Here is a 17,653-nt window from a genome sequence, read left to right on the forward strand (position 1 = left end):
CCGAGCCGGCTTCCCCTCAGTCTCTCATGAATATTGAGCGGCCCCTGTTGTATTTCCCGAGCTCCATTGCGGAAGCCGAGGCTCGCCATATTGTGCGGCGGCGCCGGCGGCCGCGGCGGCTTGTACCTGTGTCTCGGTCTGGCCGCGGCCAGCTGAGTCCCGGGCTGGGGCAGGAGCCGGTGAGTGGGGCGGGCGAGGAGGCGAAGGGCGCGGGAACTGCGGGCCGGGACGCGCGTCGGCTCGGCCGGGCTGCGGGCGGCTGACGGCAGCCCGGGGGCCGGGGGTGTGTTGCCCGCGGGGGTGTGAGGGGAGATGGCGCCGCCGCCCCCGGCCGCTCTCGGGGCGGGGATGGTGGGGGGAGGCAGCTTCTCATTGTTCCCGTTCTTCAAGGGTCCGGCTTGCGGAGGACCCCGTGGGCGAGGCTCAGGGATTGAATTCCTTCCTTCGTTGGGAACCCCTTGCTGTCCGCTCCTCCGCGGAGGCCGGGGCCACTGTGCGGCCCCCTCGCCTCTCGGGGCGGGGGCTCCAGCCTCTCTGCGGGGCCTCTCCGAGGCCAGCCGCGTGGAATGCGGGGTTTTTCCTCCGGGCTTCCCCCTCGCTGCCCGCCAGTGTGTGTCTACACCGTGGGGGTGGGGTAGGGGTGCTTTGTGCAGAATGCCCCCTCTTCCCCCCGCGGTGCTGGAGTCTGGGTTCGCTGGTGGAGGCGCTCCTCGGCGTCGGGGTTCCTTGTGGGCTGCGGGCAGAGCCCTCCGGGTTAAAACATTCCTGGAGTGCCGCCTGCCTGCCCGCGAGTATCTGTTGCTGCTCTCTAAAACCGCGAGGTTGCCCCGGAGGAGTCGTGGGGGGAGGGGGGTGTCTTGGTTTGTTTCTGATGGAAGCCTCGCGTTTTGAACCCTGTCGTTGACGCTGAGATCTTCGGTATTGGGTGTCGCCAGGGAACCGTAGACCTGGTTGTCAAGATACTTTGCCTCCTCTAGAAGAAGTAGCTTCCTTGCTCCCAGAGATACTGTTAGTAAAAATTGGTCTTCGAAACTTCCGAGGTTCCTTCCGATTATCCGCCCGCTAAGACCTTTATGGTCTTACCGTCTTCAGACCTTTTTTGGGTATATACTGCATGGCTGTCAGAAAGTTTGAGAGAATGTGTGCCTTTAAGGGGTAAAGTGGCTTGAAAATGTTAGGTTTCCTTGAGGTGTCTGAAGAAATTTGCTGTAACAGGATAGGTTTGCATTCAGTGTTTTGGTAATACGCTCTACTTTTAAAAATTAAAAAAAAAAAATTGAGACGTGGCTTGGATGTTTTAGACTGAGCATTATGTTTAAAACTCATGTCTGAGTGATTTGTATTACATAATCTACTTTTGGTGAGTTCCAAGACGATAAGCTGGAATACTTAGTGTAATTGGTAGGTAATCTACTTTCTCTTTACTGCATTGGGGTGTAGTTGTTGAATTTTTTAATAACTTAGATTGGTGTCAGATCAGGCTTCTTACAGTAAATATTTGACCCTTTGATTTACAAAGAATTTAAATGGCAGCAATAAGATTTTTGGTGATCTTTATTCCCCCTGTAATTTATACTCGTCACAATCAACAGGTATCTTTTAAAATCTGGATTGTAGGGGCGCCTGGGTGGCTCAGTGGGTTAAAGCCTCTGCCTTCTGCTCAGGTCATGATCTCGGCGTTCTGGGATCGAGCCCCGCATCGGGCTCTCTGCTCAGCAGAGAGCCTGCTTCCCCCTCCCTCTCTCTCTCTGTCTGCCTCTCTGTCTGCTTGTAATCTTTGTCTGTCAAATGAATAAATAAAATTAAAAAAAATAAAATCTGGATTGTACATTTAACGTGTTCAAAGTAAAATAATGGGTGGTTGTATAAGACTCCATTTTCCAGCGATAGCACAGCAAATATGGCCCCTTACTTTTTCTGAGGACTTGAGTTATTTCCTTCAGGTACACTTGTGGAATCCTCCTTGAGGTTAATTATAGTACGTATGAGAGTGATTTGGAGAATTTATGAAGGAAAAGTGCCTGAGTAGGCTAGCCTGAGTATTTAAAAAATATGCTTGTGGTCCTCATATGTGCTGCACAGAAAATTTTCAAATTAGAGCCACTAATATTATGTAGACAATGCACACATTCAAAATACTGAGACATTTTGAGAATTTTGAGTTTTTCTCTGCCTGTATTGAGCTAGATCCTAGGTTTGTGTGGATAGAAATACTGTATAGAGCAGGTCAGCAAATATCTTAGGAATTTCATTTTTGTATTATTGACCTTTAGTGTGTAGTGTGAGGTCATTCTCTGATTTATTCATGATTTGTGTTTTTATTATGTGGTCTTTGGAGTAAAGGTAGATTTATGTCTAATGAATAATATATAACCAGATGTTTCAGTGACAGTTTCATTTCTATACATTAAGCAAAGAAGCATAATTCCTTCCAGCAAGAGAAGTGAGTTAACATGAAAATGTACTTTATTAAAGTTATGGACACATTTTTAGTATGACTTAAAGCACTCATAATTTTGTGGCAACTCATTTATTAAGTCTGGAGAAACTAAACAATGCATCACGGTTTGCCATTTTTAGAAAAGGAAAAATACTGTCGGATTATGTATGTTCTGCCCACATACAAATCTACACTGAGTGTTTATTATACATGGTGTGAAGGCCTTGTTATTAGACACATTATTCAATTTCATTTTTTCCCATTTCTCTGAAATCTTAGTTATCATAGTAACTTACTGAATTTTTTTTTTTTTTGCATTTAATTGAACAGATCCCCATATAATTGGGGGGGGTATACAGAGGTACAATAACATTTGCCCTGTCCTTTCCCTCTCTGTAGGTCAAGATATCCTATTTATCCCCCTCATCCCTAGGTTTCCATGTAATGTGTCAGATGGGTCCTTGGGTGTTTCTTGTTGAAAGGAATAGAGCTTGGGGCGCCTGGGTGGCTCAGTGGGTTAAAGTCTCTGCCTTTGGCTCAGGTCATGATTCCAGGGTCATGGGATCAAGCCCCGCGTTGGGCTCTCTGCTCAGAGTAAGCCTGCTTCCCCCCATCTCTCTCTCTCTCTCTGCCTGCCTCTCTGCCTACTTGTGTTCTCTGTCAAATAAATAATAAAATAAAATAAAATAAAAAGAAAGGAATAGAGCTTGGTTTATTTTACATGGACATACTGACTGTGGTAATACGACTCTTGGCACATAAGTAGAAGGTGGTGTTAGTATTTTTATATCTGTAGCAGGAGCTAGGTAATGAGTCCCTGACTTTTAGATGTAGGTGGTAAGGGAAGTAGGTGGCCCACTATCCATTTTTATGCTACTTGGAGGAACTCCAGTAGAATTGGCAATGGATTTTCAAGTTTAAAATTCTTTTCACTTCTCTTTTGCCTTATAGATGTTATAGGCAGGCGAAGTGGGCTAGTATGTCTGGGTCTAGTGATACTCAATGTTGGAAGCTCAGCTGTGTACATTACTAAAAATTACAGGAAGGATTCCTGTTGTTTGAATTTGCTTTCTCCCATTTCATTTGGAAATGGATTAACAGTATGTTTGCTGCTTCTCCGTATCTTCCATTTTGTCATAATTAAAAAAAATAAGTTTGTTAGGTACAATAATAAAAGATTATTTTTGTAGTTCACCTCAGATTAAATTGTCTAATGAGGCTATTTTATTAAGTAACAGACCATATGAAAGCTATCAAAGCATTTTGGTGACTTATTTTCAACAGATGTGTTGATTATGGACTCTCCTGCACGGGGGATTTCTTTTTGTTTCTATGCTACAGAGTGCAGTTGCATTTTATGAAGAGGTTAGATTCTAAAGTTGATGCATAAAATGAAAGTCACACGTGGTAAAAAAAAGAAAATGATTTCTTGAAAATCCCTTAGGAAGGGAGAACAATATGCCAATAAATTCAGTTTACCTTTCGTGTTGGAACAGATTAGTGTTCAACAAAAGAAAACTTTCTATTGCATTTAGGGGCCATATTGAACAACGAAAAAAAAATTTATTTAAATTTTAAAAAATCTTTATTTACTTTTTATTTTTTTATTTTAAAGTTTCTATTTATTTATTTGAGAGAGAGAATGAGAAAGAGCAAGCACGAGAGGGGGACAGTCAGAGGGATAAGCAGACCCCCTGCTAAGTAGGGATCCTGATGAGAACTGATCGCAAACTGATCTGGGGACTCCCAGGATCATGACCTGAGCTGAAGGCAGTCGCTCAACCGATTGAGCCACCCAGGCGCCCTTTATTTTCTTTTTAGAGTAAACTCTGTGTCTAGTGTGGGGCTTGAACTCGTCCCCAAGGTCAAGAGTCGCATGCTGCACCAACTCTACCAGCCAGGTGCCCCTCCAAAAATGCATTTAAATGTAAGAATCACATTCAGCATGGTCATGCTTACGTGAGGAGAGGCTTGTGGGAGCTGAGACCTTTGAAGAGCAGCAAGTGAGCTTTTACCATCTCACATTTTCTGTAGGATATGAGCTCTAGTAAAGGGAGGTGGTTGTGTGTGCTTAGAATACCTTGTGCTATTTAAATAATTCTCATTTCCTTTCTTTTTTTCTTTTCAAGTTGGATAGTTTAAAACACAAAAGTTGAATGATTTTTGTGGTGCACCTCAACAAATTTTTAAAAGATTTTTAAGTAATCTCTATACCCAAAATGGGGTTTGAACTCCGTCCTGAGATCAGGAGTTGCATGCTCCACCAGCTGAGCCAACCAGGTACCCCTTAGCAGACAAATCTAAAGGGTTTTGAGTTATCCTTTATAAAATAGATTTTATCTATAGGAATAATTCCAAATTTTCTTAACTTTTGTCTTCAGTGAAGGTGCAAAATCTCTAAAAGGAGAGCTGTTTGACAGTGTATTTGTCCTAGTAGAGAAGACAGTAACTTGAGTAAGAATTTCAGCAGAGGAGTTTTAATATAGGGAGTTGGTTCGATGGTTTTAAGAGCAAAAAGAGAACATTACAGTGTAATGGACCTAAGAGCTCAGAGAAAAGATTCCATTGGCCTGGTTCTGAACCTTTGAGGAGGTCACCATTCAGCTGCTGATCAGTTTCTGGAAGTACCTAAAAGTACCCAGAGTCGCTGGAGACTAAACACTGTTGTTTCTGCCAGGGTGAGGGGCTGCAGTTGCTGCTGCTGCTAGAAACTGGAAGCAAGTCCTTTCACCCCTCTTTTTGCTTTCCAGTTTTCCTTTTACTGCCTTCACTGTCGAAGCCTAGCAGGGAGAGCTGGCAGAAGAGTATGTGGAATAAAATTCTGCAGTCTCAGCTGCAGCACCAAAGTGCGGTATCTAGAATGTGGTTTTAGAGTTGAGAGAGAGTGAGTAAATGGTCGGCACAAAATAGTGTAGGTTAAAGTACAATAATTTAAATAGGGATTCTTGTCCTTACCTTGCCTGTTCAAAAAACGTGTTGATTTTCTTCTGTGTGCCAGACCCTATTCAAGGGGTTAGGGGTAGAAAATGTATTGAACAAGGTCTCTGTCCTTAAGGAATTTAGAGTCTAAGTAGGGATGACAAATAAACCATCTTACAGTGTGTTAAATGCAATAACAGACGAGTGATGTGCTTTGAGAACCCAAAGGACGTTGCAACCTACTTGCCTCTTTGCCTTGCTAAACTTAATGACTACTATTTTTATTTTGTATCTTGATCAAATCCAACTTTATTCTCTCTGCTGTGTTCAGCTCAGCTATGAAAGCTCTTTACCTGAGATGCCACAATATTGTTATGTAGTCATAGTCATTACTAGTTAAGCATTTCTGTGTGCCGTATTGATTTAGATCGTAAAGGCTATCACTTTCTCTGCACTTTTAGCCTAGCCTAGTGCTGCAACATATAAGATGTTTGAGAAATTTTGTTTTTGCAGTAGATGATGGGAATTAAAAATGTTGATTATTACTTTGCAGACATTGTTTCTTCATTCCAAGGTCATTAGAAAGTAGTTTTGAGTAGAGCGTTGTTTGATTTTACAGATGTGAGAGTTGAAAGATTAAAATAATTGGTTAACTTAACCTGTGTAGCACCAACAGCTGATCTAGAAATAGGACTTGGGATGTTTTATTCCAGAGCCGCAGTTTTGGCAGGGATCCGTTTAACGCCTAAGTGAGATCGTCTTGTTCACCTCATTACTTTATAGGCTAACGATCCAAAGTCTCACAGTTACTTCTGGCAGAAAGACAAGCTCCTCATTTTATTTCCTAAAAATATGATGCAGTTTCTTTTTATGTTGTTCTTTTTAATTATCCATTTTTTGTCTCCTTTTTTTCCCTATTCCATTTGTTACTACTGTCTCTATTAGCTATTGTAAAATATGCAAATCTGTAGTATTTCATTTTGACTTCTCTTAGAATAGTGTTCTGTTTGTTTCTACTACCATACACACACTATTAACTTAAACCAACTTAAAACCAACTGATTCTTCACTTTTAAAAAGATGTATGCCTCCATGCCAGTAATTGCATTAAACCTTCACTATTTACACCATGTGCTATATAGAGTCCAATTCAGTCTGGGACTGCTGTCTTGGAATCAAGCCAAATGTTTTATAGGAGCCTTTACTATATTACAGAAAGGGTAGTGTTGTATATAGTGGAAAGAGCTTCAGAACTGAAGGCAGGAGTCTTGGTTTCTAGGTCCGGTTTCACTACGAGCAAGATTATTGGCCTTTCTGTTTTCTATTAAAAAAAAATGCCACTCTTGCTGACCTCACAGATTATTTGTAAAGACATAAGAGGTAGTGTAGGTAAAAGGTTCTGTAAACAGTGAAGCACATTGCAAATATATGGGATGTAGGCGAAGAAAGAGAGAGATGGATTAATCTCTGGCAAGGATGCTGGTTATAGTTCTGTGTCTACTTTCAGGGGAGTTTTCGTATTTCAAAGTTGTTAGGGTGGAATGGAGTGTGGGAGGAGTTGTGGATGTCTCATAACCCTTTTCCCAAGTCTAGTTTATGGTATAGTATTCTCTCCCCCTTAAATAATTGCATTTTAAGGTTGACCTGTCTCATTAATTTTTTTACACCAGGGTCAGATATCTTCCTTATATCATTAGACAGTAATATCCCAAGCTTTGCTTACACATTAGGAGCAAAACTACCACTTTGTAGATTGTTTAAGTGACAAGGACCTGGGAGAGTATGAGAAACAGATTGTATTACTGTTTTGACTGGAAACTACTCTAGTGGTTTTGTTTTACTTATTTGTTATTTTATGATATCAATTACAGAAAATATCTGCTTTTCACAATACACTTAGCAAAATTAGAAAATATATCTCTTGTTTACTTTTAATGAACTTACCCTCTTATCCTTGTTCTTAAAAATTTTAATTGGCCTATTTGTGAAGAAAACATACCTCTTTGAATTAGTGGAAAGATGCTTTTTTCTAGCTTTTCTATTTTTATGAGGTACTGTCCTCCAGGAATGTTTTCTCATGTGGCTATAAAGTAATGAAATATATTAAAGACTCTTGAACATTGATAGTTGAGTATTGTCTAAAATATTAAGACTCAGTTTCTCTGTCCTTATGTTATTATAATTGATTATGTTTGTATTTAAATGTAGGTCTCATTTCCAGTTTGGGTTAACCAGTGATAAATTACCAGTGTAGCCTCCTGAAATACTTTTTTTCTCAGAAGTCTCCATAACTTTTGGAAAGGTAATACTATAAATGTATCGATAACATGACAATCAATGCTAGTTTAATTTCTTCTGAAACCTTTTGGATAATCTGTTGCAATAATTGATTTAGGAAAATTAGGAAGACAATATTGGTGTGCCAGTGAGGAAAAAGGTGTCACACAGTAACCTAGCAGTTTTTCATTTCTTTTTTTTTTTTTTTAAGATTTTATTTATTAATTATTTGAATGAGAAGAAGCACACGCATGTGTGAGCGTGCGGGGAAGGGCAGAGAGTGAATCTCCGAGAGCTGACTCTGGGCTAAGCATGAGCCTATGTGCTGTCTCAGGGATCTGAGATCTTGATCTGAGCCCCCCAGATGCTTCATGTTACTCATTTCTTAAATGGATTGTTTTTAGTTTTAATACTCATATTAAATATTCCTTGGTCCTTTAAAAAATAACTTAGGGGTTAATGGGAAAATTGATAATGTATTGAATTTTTTTTAAATTAAATATAGTTTCAGTCGTCACTTTAATTTTTTTAAGTGTATTTTTGGGGAAATTTTAAGAAGAAAGTAAAAAATCATGTTTTCAGTACTCAGTTTTAATTCCTCTTAAATTTTGATGTATTTCTTTTTGGAAATTTTATCTTTTGGTTTTTGTTTTGTTTAAAATGTAGTTTTAACTGATTTTATATTATGGACCTGAATTTATGTGTGTTTTTAAATTCTTTTGATATCACAAACATTTTCTATGCTGTAACCAGTCTGGTAACGTTTTGACAATGGTATGATACTTCAGATGGATTTAATAGTGGTTGGATCGTGGGGTTCCTTTTAGCTTTGTATTTATGTTGGTGGTAGGGAGGTCCAAAATTCATTGTGACAGCCAGATCACAGTAAACAAGCAATACTTTTGGTCTCCATAAATTCACAAGAATCAATCTGTAATCCTTGGCAGTAGCTTTGTTGCAGTATAGCTGATGAAAACTGAGAAGGATTAAGAGCAGATAATCTCTGGTTTTTCTGTTTATTAGGTTTTGGAATTCTTTTTTGGAGCCAAGTGTTCTTGGCCTTCATTTCTGGGCTCTCTTAAGGCACCATTATTCTGAGATTTAGGGCATGTGTTTTGTGTATGGTATCCTACCCCGCCCCCCACCCCCAACATGAGAGTTCCTAACTTTTTTCAGATTCTTAATGGAGTTGTGGATTCAAAAGTTAAGAACTGTGGACTTAAAGGATTTCGTTAAAAAGTGGAGGTAGAGGGAAAGCTGTACAAAAAGTGCCTGCAAAGAGTATCTTGTGTTGAATTAATGTCAGTTTTCTTTTTTGTTCATTGTTTAATAATACAGAATCAGTTTTGCTTATGAAAGGGTGATTTCACTACTTTAGCTACTTAAGTCTTTTTTCTTAAAGATTTTATTTTTAAGTAATCTCCCAATGTAGTGTGGCTTGAACTCACAACCCCGAAAAACCAGTAGGTTGCATGCTCCACTGTCTGAACCAGCCAGATACCCCAAGTTTTTATTTTTCTATTTATTTATTTGTTTATTTTTAAGGATTTTATTTATTTATTTGAGAGAGAGAGAGAGAGAGACAGAGTGAGAGAGCATGAGAGGGGAGAAGGTCAGAGGAAGAAGCAGGCTCCCCATGGAGCTGGGAGCCCGATGCGGGACTCGATCCCAAGACTCCAGGATCATGACCTGAGCCAAAGGCAGTTGCTCAACCAACTGAGCCACCCAGGCACCCATCCCAAGTTTTTATTATAGTATTATATGGTTTTCTCTTTTTAACATTATTTGAACTCACATTAAGATTACCAAAGTGTAATTGCTAGTAAGTAGCTTTTAAAAAATATTTTGATATATACAGATTTAAATATATGTATTTTCATTGCTGATAAGGAACTCTGCCTTAATGGACATAAGATATATACATCTGTACACTACCTAAAACATGTTTATTTTATTATAAAGAGGTTAAATCTTTTTTTTTTTAAGATTTTATTTATTTATTTGACAGAGATCTCAAGTAGGTGGAGAGGCAGGCAGAGAGAGAGAGGAGGAAGCAGGCTCCCCTCTGAGCAGAGACCCCGATGCGGGGCTTGATCCTAGGACCCTGGGATCATGACCTGAGCTGAAGGCAGAGGCTTTAACCCACTGAGCCACGCAGGCACCCCTAAAAAGTTTAAATCTATATATTAACTCAAAACCATGTTGATTTCCAGTATTGATGAGCTGTGCCAATTTTTGCTGCTTTCATGAACGTAAAGATTATGCTAATCTTTTTTAAAAGATTATTTATTTATTTATTTATTTGACACACACACAGAGAGAGAGAGAGAGAGAGAGAGAGAGAGAAATCACAAGTAGGCAGGCAGAGAGAGGGGGAAAGCAGGCTCCCTGGTGAGCAGAGAGATGCAGGGCTTGATCCCAGGACCCTTAGATCATGTCCTGAGCAGAAGGCAGAGGCTTAACCCACCGAGCCACCCAGGCACCCCTATGCTAATCTTTAGATTTATCAGAGCTGTAAAACTTCTTTCTGTCCTCAGAGCTCCTGATTTCTTTTTCATGCTTCTAAGATCCTGGTTTTTGGAACCCCAGACTGCTTTTTCAGTTTAAAACTTTTTTTGATATAAGTTGCAGAAACCAAGAGATAAAGTCCAGAACAGAAGAAAGATTAAATCCATTTATCTTTTTTTTTTTTTTTTTAAGTTTTTACTTATTTGACAGAGATACAGTGAGAGAAGGAACACAAGCTGGGGTGGGGGGGTGGGGGGGTTGGGGTGGGAAGCACACTTCCGGCATAGTAGGGAGCCCAATGCACGTGGCTCAATCCCAGGACCATGACTTGAGCCAAAGGTAGACACTTAATGACTGAGACACCGAGGTGCCCCTAAATCCGTTTATCTTTTGGAATTGTTTCAAGAACCCAAAATGAGAATTGAGGTCTCCTGAATCCCAGTCTGTCTGCTACTATTGAATATGCATAGGGACATAAGAGTTTTTCTTTTCTTGCAAGAGAAAATCTACCGTGTGTGACAAAGGGATACCAGAGACATGTTCTTCACTTCTCTGTTCTTATCTTTCATTGTCTTAAAACTGTTATAAGTCTGTGCTTACTATTTTGGGAGTTGAAAAATGGAAACTCCCTCCACTAACTCCTAATACTCTGTGTTACCTTAGAACGTAACTTTTATATAGCTGTAATTGTAGCACAGATGCAAATCAGTGGCCTCTGTTATCATTTTATCTCACGAGTATCATTAGTCATTGCATATCCTATTAACGATTGTTACATTTAATCACTAGGAAATTTCCTGATGTTGATGTTGCAAGTGTGTCTACTTGCTGATGATGTTACTATTGTAGTAGTTCCAGTAGTCTTTGATGTGGTTAAGGGCATGGCCTCCTTACTCAAATAGACCTACATTTGAGTCTTGCCTTTGACGCTTATTACTGTGAGACCTTTAAGCAAGTTGCTTATTAATTTACACTTTAGCTCAATTTCCTTATTTCTTAGGTGAGGAAAATAGTACCTGCTTCATAGGGTTGTTATGATTAAGCAGAATTTCAGAGAAAGTGATGAACCCTCTAAATGTTTATTATTAATAACATTTGCTAGGACTGGGATTACTGGGTAAAAGCATTCATATATTTTTGTATTTCTGGAAATGAATTGCCTCACTGCTTTCTTTCTGAAAGTGTTATTCCATTATTCTAGCTGCTGTTATAAGAGAATTTGGGGGCATAAGCCTTCAGCTTTCTCTATTATCTTCATTAATCATATTCTTTTGTCATTACCACAGATTTAATTTTTCAGCAGATATGCCTTTGTCAGAAGTGTAGACCCTGTTACTGTATTTTCAGTGACACAATGGGGTGTTGCTGTGATTTCCTATGCTGTTGTTTGCTAATGCTTATGTGTGTGTTCATCAGCACTTGTGCGTCTGGCAAGAGTCTGGACTTTATGGACATTTCTCTTCCCAGGAAAGGATAACACCCTTGCTCTACCACTTTTCAGAAGTTAGCTTTTATTCTGGCAGATGGGGCTTTGGACTAAAACTCAGTAGTTATTAGACTTTTTAGCTTTGTCATTAGTGATAAGCTTATTTAAATTTTTAAGCTTTGCTTTATGCCTTAGTTGTGTTTGACATCTCCCTCTCAAAACCAGAAGTACTGATCTGTCTGTGCCATTAAATCTGCAGATGTTTTTGGGGGGCCAATCCTGTGTGCTGCTGACACAGAGCAGTAGTCTACAGCCCCATAGTAAGCTTGTAACTGCTGCCACATTAATATGCTCCTTTGTTTAGTTTCCTCTAATCTGGGGAGAGATGTGAAATGAAGTTGGTAGCATCCCTTGTTCTACTTTAGGAACTAAAAAAAAATTTTTTTTTCTTTGCTTTGCTCGGGAAATATCAGTGTCCTTTGTGTCTCTTGGTCTTAGGGTACTGGGAGAATTAAAAGTCCCTTTCTAAGAATGTGGTTAGTTTGTGGTATAGAGTTGGTGTGTGTTCAGAGCTGAGAACCTAGATCATGCCAAAGTCTGAGAACTAAATTACTAGTGAGTCAGTGGTTTGGCAGGTTGAATCTAGGTTACTAGATTCAAGTAATCGGATGAAGCAGTAGACTGGAAACCCCTTAGGCAAGCAGAGATTGAGACATCCTTGGAAGAGTTACAAAATCTAGACTGGCAGATGAGAACCAGGAGGTAAAGTACCAGTGTAAGGAATAGACAGAGGGACAGTTAAGAATTCAAGAAATTAACAAAAATGGAAGGTTCTGACTAAATGAGGCAAAAAGTATAAAATAGCACGAGAAAAAAAAAAAGGAAAAGAAACAAAATCCCCCAGATGTATAGCCTCTACTGCCAAGGACACTAGTTAAAGGGAAAATAAATAGTTCATTGTTTAAAGTATGTGTGCAAACAAACCAGATGAATGTGGAGAAGTATGGTATCAGCTATTTTCTTTAAGACAAGGGAAAAAAGTGCAGATAACCTTGGCTTTAACTTGGAATCCTAGATGTGTGAACAGTATGTCTCTTTTGACCTGCTTTAAAAAGAAAAGATTGGAGGAAACTGGTTATGATTGTTTGAAGTATTCAAGTTGAAAGAAGTTGCTAAAGGTAGAATACCTTTTCAGCTTAAGAGGACAGGACTCTAAGCACGATACTGTTCGAGACATTTTTAAACAAGTTTTTTGATCTACTAGTTAAGAGGGCTTTTGATGCTACTTTAAATTCTTAAATTTACAAATAAGGAAACCAGATCCTCATCAAAAGTAACTAGCCCTGGTTTACTCAAGAATTTAGAGGTAGAACTTCTTTACCATTTGATAATATATTTAGAAAATTTAGGGCTACTCTCGTTTCAGTAACTAATATTCCTATTATTAAATTGTCTCCACCTAGTGGCAACATATATTTTGCAAAGCTGCCTACAAACTTTGGAAAAACTGCTAGGGACAACATATATTTTGCAAAGCTGCCTACAAACTTTGGAAAAACTGCTAGGGACAACTGTTCTTCACTCTTTTAAGGAAGAGTCAGCCTGGTTGGTGACGGTTGAATTGCTTTTGCAAAGAAATGGAAGAGACGTGTGCCTGGTGCCTATTTTCATATTCCATAACCTTACTAAGGAATTTATAAATTCTGTATACCTGAGTTCAGCAGCACGTTTATTGTTGACAGTGTAAGAAGTTAGTATGTTAAGTGTGTATTTTCAAATTTTCACATATACACGTATAAGTGTATATAGTCACATGTTTAAATTTTTTTTCTCCTTATTTTTGTAATGAGTTAAAATGATAGCATGGTAACTTCCATCAGTGGAGAAGAGATAAACTAAACAATAAATGATGTTCCCAGTAAGTTACATAGTGTCAGAGAAAGGGGCAGAGATTGAGTTCTTAAATGTAAAAAAATGAAACTCTGGAAATATTAGAAAAAAACTTTAGGTGGCTGGTAGACGTTTTTATAATGTTAGAGTATAGATTAGAGTGTGGATTAGCTTTCCAAAGAAGCCATATAGGGAAAGATAAATATGGTTTAAAAAAAAAAAAAACAAAAAACCAACAATCTCTGACCTTAAGAAGTCAAAGCCAAAGAACAGAAAAACAAACTGGGTAAAATATTAAACACTCATGGGCAGACAAAAGGTCAATTTCTTTAACAGAAAAAATTTTTGCAAATCAGCTTATTTATATGAGAGAGAAAGAGCACAAACGAGGGGGGGCAGACAGAGGGAGAAGCAGTCTCCCCACTAAGTGGGGGTCCATCCCAGGACCCCAGGATCATACCTAACCTGAGCTGAAGGCAGATGCTTAACTGATTGAGCTACCCAGGCACCCCGCAAATCAGCCTTTTTGTTGATTTAATAAAGTTTTATTTTCTAAAATGTACAGTTGGTGGATTTTGTTCATGCATCTTCACCAGATCAGCTTTTAAAAAACTAATAGAAATGGATATGTAGTAATTGACAGGCAAAAAAAAAAAGGTCAGTAAAGCAGTGAAAATAAAATACACTTGATCACTCATGATTGAAGCCTTGCAGATTAAAACATCAGTGAAATGTTGGGCAGGTTTAAAAAAAACATGTTGCTAATCCTTAATTGGTAGAAGGGTAAATTGGCATAGGAATTTAGAAGTATTTGTCAGAATAAAAAAAATTTGCTTGCTTTTGATCCAGTAGTTTTTCCTTTAGGAATTTGTGCAACTTCTTACTTAGGGTAACTTATTGTCAAAGATAAATTAGCGGGGTGCCTGGGTGGCTCAGTGGGTTAAAGCCTCTGCCTTCGGCTCAGGTCATGATCCCAGAGTCCTGGGATCGAGCCCCACATCGGGCTCTCTGCTTAGCAGGGAGTCTGCTTCTTCCTCTCTCTCTGCCTGCTTCTCTGCCTACTTGTGATCTCTGTCAAATAAATAAATAAAATCTTAAAAAAAAAAAAAGATAAATTAACAAAACGTACATGAAACCAATGAATGGTGAACCACATCTTTATTGGGGACAGTTTCAGGAACTTCTAGTAGTATTTGGAAATGCCATAGGTTTCCTTAGATTGCTAAAAACTAATCTTTAGGGGCGCCTGGGTGGCTCAGTGGGTTAAAGCCTCTGCCTTCAGCTCAGGTCATGATCTCAGGGTTCTGGGATTGAGCCCCACATCAGGCTCTCTGCTCAAGCGGGGAGCCTGCTTCCTCCTCTCTCTCTCTCTGCCTGCCTCTCTGCCTACTTGTGATCTCTGTCAAATAAATAAATAAAAATCTTAAAAAAACAAAACAAAACTAATCTTTAGCTAGAATAGCAAGTTTTCAACCCTGGCTGTACATTAAAACCACCTGACTGATTCTCTGACCACGTCAGGAGCCCCAGATGTAATGACTGAATTGATCTGAAATGGGACCTTGTGACCTGAATTGTTTAAAAGTTCTCCAGGTGACACCTATATGCAGCCAAATTTGAGAACTACTCACATCCTGTGGATGTGTTGAATTTTCTTTTGGCAGAAGCCAGTACTCCACTGGGCATGTAAACTGTTGTACATATTTTTTTTTCAATTTCTTTCCCTCTGCCATTGACTTTCTCATGATAATCTGGGTTCAGCTGGTGTATTAGTTTCCTGTTGCTTACAGTTCTGACAGTCAGAAGTCCAAAATGGGTCATAAGGGATTAAAATCAAGATGTTGGCAAGTCTGCATTTTTTCTGGAAGCTCTAGGGGAGAATTCATACCTTTTACTTTTCTAGCTTCTAGAGGCTGCTGACACCCTCTTAGCTCATGGGTCCTTGCTCAGCATACCAGAAGCATGGCCTCTTAGATGTTCACTCTATTATCCCTGTTTCCTTCATCACGTCGCCTTCTCTCTTATAAGGACTCTTCTGATTATATTGGCCCAAACTCACATAATCTAGGATTATCTCCCCATCTCAAAAATTCTTAATTTAATCACACTGGCACAGTCCTTTTTGTCACGTAAGGTGACATAGTCACAAATTCTGGGCATTAAGATGTGGACACTTTGGGGGGCCCATTCAGTGATCTCTGTCAAATAAATAAATAAAAATCTTAAAAAAAAAACAAACTAATCTTTAGCTAGAATTACTCCAACAGTACCGCAGTTGGAGACGTGAGAAGGCCACTAAAAATTTATAAATGCAATATTTTAGTTTATCTTAAATTGATATCATATTTTATCCCACAGTGTAAATTAGTTTCTTTATAGTAAGTTATGATTAATATTTATTACCCCTCAAGAGCAATATGCAGTTTTTGTCTTTGTTGTTAGAAATGTAGGTTGAATAGGATAATGTGTTGTCTCATTTTTATTACAACAATAATAGCTATCATATGTTCTTCACAGGATTCTGTGAAGTAGGTACTTTATTTCAGCCCTGGCAAGATTTCATACTTTGATTTTTGTCTCTCAGGTACATACCTAGAATTGGAATTGCTGGATCATATGGTAATTCTGTATTTCATTTTTTGAGGGACTTGCCGTACTTTTTTCAAAACTGGCTATATCATTTTATATTTCCAAAAGCAGCACACTAGGGTTTGACTTTTGCCACATCTTCACGAATACTTGCAGTTTTCTGGTTTTTTTTTTTTTTTTTTTTTTTATACTAGTCATGTAGCCATCCTAATGGGTATAAAGTGTGATATTTTGTGGTTTTGATTTGCATCTTTCTAATGATTAGTGATATTGAACATTTCTTCATGTACTTGTTGGCCATCTGTTTATCTTCTCTGGAGAAATGTGTCTATTCAGGTCTTTTCCCCATTGTTTTAATTGAGTTGTTTTGTTGTTGTAGTAATTCTTCATATATTCCAGATATTAATCATTTATCAGATACATGATTTGTGAATTTTTCTCCCATTTTGTGGATTGCCTTGCTGGCAGGGAGCTGAATCCCAGGATGTGGAGATCAGAACCTGAGCTGAAGGCAGATGCTTAACCCACTGAGCCACCCAGGCGCCTCTCCTTGATTTTCTATATGAATATTAGGTTTCTGCAAAAACCATCAGGATTTTGATAGGAATTGTGTTGAATCTGTAGATTGCTTTGGATATTATTGTCATCTTAACAATATTAAGTCTTCTGATCCATGAAAATAGGATGGGATATCTTTACATTTACTTAATGTCTTCCAACAGTGTTTTATAATTTTTGGTGTACAAATCTTTGCTTTAGTTAAGTTTATTCCTAGTATTCTTTTTGATACTTTTGCAAATGGAATTTTTTTCTTGATGTCCTTTTTAGACTGTTTATTGTTAGTATATAGAAATGCAATTGTTTTTTGTATGTTGACTTTCCCCCTCTGCAATTTTGCTCAATTCATTTAATCAGTTTAGTTTTTAACTTCTTTTGTGGAGTCTGGAGGGTTCACTATCTATAAAATCATATCATATGTAAACAGATACTTTTTCTTTTCTAGTGTGGATGCCTAATTGATGTGGGTAGACTTTCAGTATAATATGTTGAATAGAAGTGGCAAAAATACCATTTCCTTTTTGGTTTCTCACTTTTTTTTTTTTTTTTCGTATCAAAATCTTAACAGCCACAACCTTGGGAGTTTATGGCTTTCTTCTCCTTTCTTTCTCTTTTCCTATACCCCAAGTATTTTGCCTCCTACATATTTTGCAGCTCTGCTGCCCCTAATTCACCCTTAGTATTAACAGACTCATTGTATTCATTTCTTATTTGAAATATTGCACAAATTTCTTATTTGAAATATTGCACAAGCCGTTTAACTGGTATTCTTGCCTCCTGCAAGTACATCCTCCACTGTTACCAGAGTTGGTCTGTCTCAGAAGCAAATCTCACCTTGTCATTGAATTGTAGATTTTTCCTGAGACCTTTGCATGGCTTTTAGGCTTCCCTGATCTGGTCCAGTTTAATTCTTCAGCTTCACTCTCTGCCTGTCTCTCTTTTTTTTTTTTTTTTCTTTTCTTTTCTCATTTAATAGTGATCTAGTTAGTTCCCCAGCACACCATACTGAGTTGTGCCTTTGCTTATTATGATGATCCTTCTGGACT

At 38.6% G+C, this 17,653-nt stretch overlaps 1 protein-coding gene across 1 annotated transcript in view; it reads left to right on the plus strand.

Annotated features, from left to right (window-relative positions):
• LOC111150741 (ring finger protein 2) overlaps positions 1-17,653 on the plus strand; it is a 43,866-nt gene continuing 26,213 nt past the window's right edge. The window contains exon 1 of the mRNA XM_022508320.1: positions 1-179. The gene's annotated coding sequence lies outside the window, so the exon portion shown is untranslated. The remainder of the gene's footprint in view (positions 180-17,653) is intronic.

The sequence above is a fragment of the Enhydra lutris genome, unplaced genomic scaffold, assembly GCF_002288905.1.
Source record: "Enhydra lutris kenyoni isolate GAN:26980312 unplaced genomic scaffold, ASM228890v2 scaffoldscaffold24, whole genome shotgun sequence".
Lineage (NCBI taxonomy): Eukaryota > Metazoa > Chordata > Mammalia > Carnivora > Mustelidae > Enhydra > Enhydra lutris.